At 44.0% G+C, this 5,841-nt stretch overlaps 1 long non-coding RNA gene across 1 annotated transcript; it reads left to right on the top strand.

The window, feature by feature from the left end:
- The first annotated feature begins 288 nt into the window (after nucleotides 1–288).
- Nucleotides 289–3,233, top strand: LOC139753106 (uncharacterized). Its single transcript, XR_011713649.1, has 2 exons — nucleotides 289–1,741; nucleotides 1,787–3,233. It is a non-coding gene; the product is annotated as an uncharacterized lncRNA (long non-coding RNA).
- Nucleotides 3,234–5,841: the final 2,608 nt, after the last annotated feature.

Raw genomic sequence — 5,841 nt, 5'->3', positions numbered from 1 at the left:
CCTTGTTAACGCGGGAGACAAAGACAAAGTATAATAAATAAAGAAATATATCTGCTGCTTTTTGTTGAATTATGATTCTTGAAGGCACATCTTACAATGAACACCCACGTAAATAACTCAGATTTAGAATATTGGTAGACTACTTTGTATCATTATACAAAATGAACATATATATTATTTTCCAAAAGTGTTCCAGCAGTTTCATGGTGAAAATCAATACATTACAACAAATATTGGGTATTGATTGAGGGTATTGATTGAGAGGATGATGAGACGGTAAGGGGGGACCTGAGCTTCTGCCTTGGCTAGTACATGCGTCATGTCGCTTGACTTTGCGCGTGCGATTCGTAGGTCTTATTAGTGTTCTACCCCAATGCCGCAGCAGCAGCAAAGGGGGGAAATTGGGTAGAGTTGAGAGCTACAGTTGCTGCTCTAACCCATCCCAAATACGGATCAACCAAACCCTGATGTGCTGTATCGAACCGTTTGCATACAACTTACGTACCAGCCTGGGTGCCGTGAGTGGCAGAGCAGATTCCTCACTGCGATCCACTAAGGTTTAACCCGGAAAAAGGTTAGGGGATTTGTCACGCCAATCGATGGCAAAAGCCCCTACATAGTAGACATATAGAATAAGAGTTGTGTATTTCGCCACCGTAACTGGACCTCCTACGCCGACACCGAAAGTGAGAGTGAGGAGGAGGAGGAGGCGGCTGGCTGGGTGTGTTTGTGTGTGGTATGGAATGCGAGAGCGCGCGGGAGGTAGATTAAGAGTTGTGTATTTCGCCACCGTAACTGGACCTCCTACGCCGGCATCGAAAGTGAGAGTGAGGAGGAGGAGGAGGCTGGCTGGGTGTGTGTGTTTGTGTGTGGTATGGAATGCGAGAGCGCGCGGGAGGTAGGGGGTCAGCCTTCCTCCTCCTCCTCCGCCGTCACCCTCCCGCTCCCTCGCTCGTGTACGACGTTACTAAACCGACAATCTAGTGAGTGATGTCAAACTCCGCGAATGCAATGTGGGTCGATCGATAATGGTCCACTGATGTTCACCATCACCACCGTGTGTGAGGAAGGGAGGGAGGTAGGTCGGCCGCGTGTCATCGAAAGCGAGTGTGAGGAGGAGGTGGCTGGCTGGCTGTCTCGGTGTGTGTGTGTGGTATGCGCTCGGGGAGGGAGGAGGGTCGGCCGCCGCCGCCGCTCTCTTGCTTAGGTTAGGTTTAACTCAGAGAAAGGTTAGGGGATTTGTCACGCCTATTGATGGCAAAAACCCCAACTTAGTCGACACATAGATTAAGAGTTGTGTATTTCGCCACTGTAACTGGACCTCCTACGCGGCATCGAAAGAGAGTGAGGAGGAGGAGGCTGGCTGGGTGTGTTTGTGTGTAGTATGGAATGCGAGAGCGCGCGGGAGGGGGGGGGGGTGGTCCGGCCTTTTCCCCCTCCGCTGCCACCCGCCCGTTCCCTCGCTCGCGCACTACTTACTAAAACAACAACCGGCAATCTAGTAGGTGATGTCAAACTCCGTGGACGCGATGTGAGTCGATCGATAATAGCCCACTGATGTTCACCACCACCACCGTGTGTGAGGAAGGGAGGGAGGTGGGTCGGCCGCACGTCATCGAAAGCGAGAGTGAGAAGGTGACTGTCTGTCTGGCTGGCTCGGTGTGTGTGGTATGCGCGCGGTGAGGGAGGAGGGTTGGCCGCCGCCGTGCCGCCGCTCTCGCTTGTTGTTAGGTTAGGTTAGGTTAGGTTGGGTTAGGTTAGGCTAGGCTAGGTTAGGTTAGGTTAGGTCGAGGTGGTGTGCCAAGTGAGAGGGTTAGGGAGAATGATTTGGTAAACATAGAAGAGGTAGTAAAAGCTTTGCGGAAGATGAAAGCCGGCAAGGCGGCGGATTTTGCATGGTATTGCAGTGGAATTTATTAAAAAAGGGGGTGACTGTATTGTTGACTGGTTGGTAAGGCTATTTAATGTATGTATGATTCATGGTGAGGTGCCTGAGGGTTGGCGGAATGCTTGCATACTGCCATTGTACAAAGGCAAAGGGGATAAAAGTGAGTGCTCAAATTACAGAGGTATAAGTTTGCTGAATATTCCTGGGAAATTATATGGGAGGGTATTAATTGAGAGGGCGAAGGCATGTACAGAGCATCAGATTGGGGAAGAGCAGTGTGGTTTCAGAAGTGGTAGAGGATGTGTGGATCAGGTGTTTGAACTATGTATGTGAGAAATACTTGGAAAAACAAATGGATTTTTATGTAGCATTTATGGATCTGGAGAAGGTATATGATAGAGTTGATAGAGATGCTCTGTGGAAGGTATTAAGAATATATGGTGTGGGAGGCAAGTTGTTAGAAGCAGTGAAAAGTTTTTATCGAGGATGTAAGGCATGTGTACGTGTAGGAAGAGAGGAAAGTGATTGGTTCTCAGTGAATGTAGGTTTGTGGCAGGGGTGTGTGATGTCTCCATGGTTGTTTAATTTGTATATGGATGGGGTTGTTAGGGAGGTGAATGCAAGAGTTTTGGAAAGAGTGGCAAGTATGCAGTCTGTTGTGGATGAGAGAGCTTGGGAAGTGAGTCAGTTGTTGTTCGCTGATGATACAGCGCTGGTGGCTGATTCATGTGAGAAACTGCAGAAGCTGGTGACTGAGTTTGGTAAAGTGTGTGAAACAAGAAAGCTGAGAGTAAATATGAATAAGAGCAAGGTTATTAGGTACAGTAGGGTTGAAGGACTAGTCAACTGGGAGGTAAGTTTGAATGGAGAAAAACTGGAGGAAGTGAAATATTTTAGATATCTGGGAGTGGATTTGGCAGCGGATGGAACCATAAAAGCGGACGTGAATCATAGGGTGCGGGAGGGGGCTAAAGTTCTGGGAGCGTTGAAGAATGTGTGGAAGGCAAGAACATTATCTTGGAAAGCAAAAATGTGTATGTTTGAAGGAATAGTGGCTCCAACAATGTTATATGGTTGTGAGGCGTGGGCTATAGATAGAGTTGTGCGGAGGAGGTTGGATGTGCTAGAAATGAGTTGTTTGAGGACAATATGTGGTGTGAGGTGGTTTAATCGAGTAAGTAATAATAGGGCAAGAGAGATGTATGGTAATAAAAAGAGTGTGGATAAGAGAGCAGAAGAGTGTTTTGAAATGGTTTGGTCACATGGAGAGAATGAGTAAGGAAAGATTGACCAAGAGGATATATGTGTCAGAGGTGGAGGGAATGAGGAGAAGTAGGAGACCAAATTGGAGGTGGAAAGATGGAGTGAAAAAGATTTTGTGTGATCGGTGCCTGAACATGCAGGAGGGTGAAAGGCGTGCAAGGAATAGAGTGAATTGGAACGATGTGGCATACCGGGGTCGACGTGCTGTCAATGGATTGAACCAGGGCATGTGAAGCGTCTCGGTAAACCATGGAAAGTTCTGTGGGGCCTGGATGTGGAAAGGGAGCTGTGGTTTCGGTGCATTATTACATGACAGCTAGAGACTGAGTGTGAACGAATGTGGCCTTTGTTGTCTTTTCCTTGCGCTACCTCGCGCATATAAGGGGGGAGGGGGTTGTTATTTCATGTGTGGCGGTGTGGGGATGGGAATGAATAAAGGCAGACATTATGAATTATGTACATGTGTATATATGTATATGTCTGTGTGTGTATATATATGTATACGTTGAGATGTATAGGTATGTATATTTGCTTGTGTGGACGTGTATGTGGGTGGGTTGGGCCATTTTTTCTTCTGTTTCCTTGCGCTACCTCGCAAACGCGGGAGACAGCGACAAAGCAAAATAATATATATATATATATATATATATATATATATATATATATATATATATATATATATATATATATATATATGTGTGTGTGTGTGTGTGTGTGTGTGTGTACATGAGTTATATCAAGTGTTAGAGAGTATAAGTGACTTAGTTTTGTGATAAATACACGAAATTATGTGGAGACCAAGTGACCTACAAATTGCAGGCCAGGGTGGCAATGCCGAGGTATTGGCTGGTCGTGCTGAAGGCTTGTGAAGACGACCATGTCCAGGGTAAGGAGCCACAGTGTAATCATCCTCTTATTAAGCTACTAATTCTTCAGATATCTTGGACGTATTTTTGGGTTTGTGATCTCAAATATAATGTCATGTGTATGTGAGTTTTTAGGTAGTATGTTCATCAGATTGCGTTCATATTTGTGTGCCTGTATTTGTGTTCTTGTTTATCATTGTGTTTTTTTTACTGTGAATGATATTGGTGTTTGTTTACCTGTCAATATGCATGCATGTATTAATGTATACAGATGTGTTTGCGAGCGTCTGAAAATCCGTGTGGCACCAGAAACACGTATTAATGGTATATTAGGTGTAATTCGAAGCATACTCGCATCATTTTATGATATGTTTTGAAGCACTTTACAAAAGTACGATAATTTTCATGTCTTGCATCAAAACATTACTGAAGGATGCAAAATTGTGGGAGCGATTACGTCTCCATTCCCCTAGGGTGATGCATCTCACTGGCATGAATAACGCCGGTCCTACTGAGATTGAGATGAGGTCCTTTGTTATTTTCCTTTGGTAATTATATACCCGCCTCATATTCCCAAGACCGTCATGCCGACGCGCAAGGCTGTGGTGTAATCTGTAATAGTCACCTCGCTGGTCTACTTAATTCGACATAGACACATTAACAAATTGGGAGAGAGGTGCTTAATTCGGGACTTTATTATTGTCCTGGCATTTATTCTGCATGGTTCCGTTTACTAGCTTTATATTTTTCAGTCAATAGTTTTTCTCCAATATTGTTTATGCGTTTATGCAGGTTTGTCTCCTTTCAAATCATAACGTGCTGAAAAGATATCCTGATGTAATTTTTTTTTTCTGGTATGAAACTCAGGAAAGATCCTAGCTTTCCAGGAGATATTCTTATTCACGTTGGCGATAATTTTCTCTCAGACACTATCGTTAATCAAGGGGACGCCATCATTCTTGTATTAAATAACACACAAACTCTTGTATCTGAGAACATGATTAATCTCGTACGTCTCCCAGAGATACTGAACTCTGGTTGGTGTGTTGGTCGCGCCCCGGGCCACTGTGACGTTGTGGTAAGCACGTCAAGCTCATCTGACTGGCTTATTATTCAGTACTGGTGGATGATTGTTTTCTCATGGCCCGTGTTATCATGCGCCCGCTACGAAGTAATTAGAGGGTATATTGCTTTATTACACCTGTCTGTCTGTGTTCCTCCCGAGTGAGGGTGTTATAATTTGTATAATCAACGCTCTCGCTTACGATTACGATTGTCAGTTGAATAAAATGGAACTATACTGATTTGTGACATGGAAATCATAAACGGAGATATATAATGATTTTGTTTACGCGTTTACCCGTGTTAGTAAGTACGGTACCTGTTATGTGTACCCGCCTTCCCACACAGGTATTCTTACTAGGATTCAGCTGAAATTTTGTTAAGTGCATCATATGTATATTAAACATGCATGTGAAGTTATAGTGGCATTAGAAAGGACTTGCAGAAACTTCCATGATACTTTTTCCAGCTATATTACGTTGCGCAGTATCTATCTGTTTGGTGTAGTCAGTTCCTCTTACAGTTATTTATAGATTAAAATGAAACTTTTTATATATAATTCTGATGGCCATTGGTGAACTTGTCCAAAAATTGTCATGAGCTGCACATAAACACTTCCCACTCCTTTATGTTAAATAAGAAATAAGATATTAGTGTTCTTGAAATAGACAGACTTGTAACTTCACTTGAATAACCGTACTCACTCACTACAATAAGTGTAGCCTGTGCACACACTGGAGGTACTCGTGTAGTTACGACATG

This window comes from Panulirus ornatus, chromosome 14 (genome assembly GCF_036320965.1).
Source record: "Panulirus ornatus isolate Po-2019 chromosome 14, ASM3632096v1, whole genome shotgun sequence".
Classification (NCBI taxonomy): domain Eukaryota; kingdom Metazoa; phylum Arthropoda; class Malacostraca; order Decapoda; family Palinuridae; genus Panulirus; species Panulirus ornatus.
Note: the sequence above shows the minus strand (reverse complement) of the source record. Positions and strands in the feature narration are given on the sequence as shown.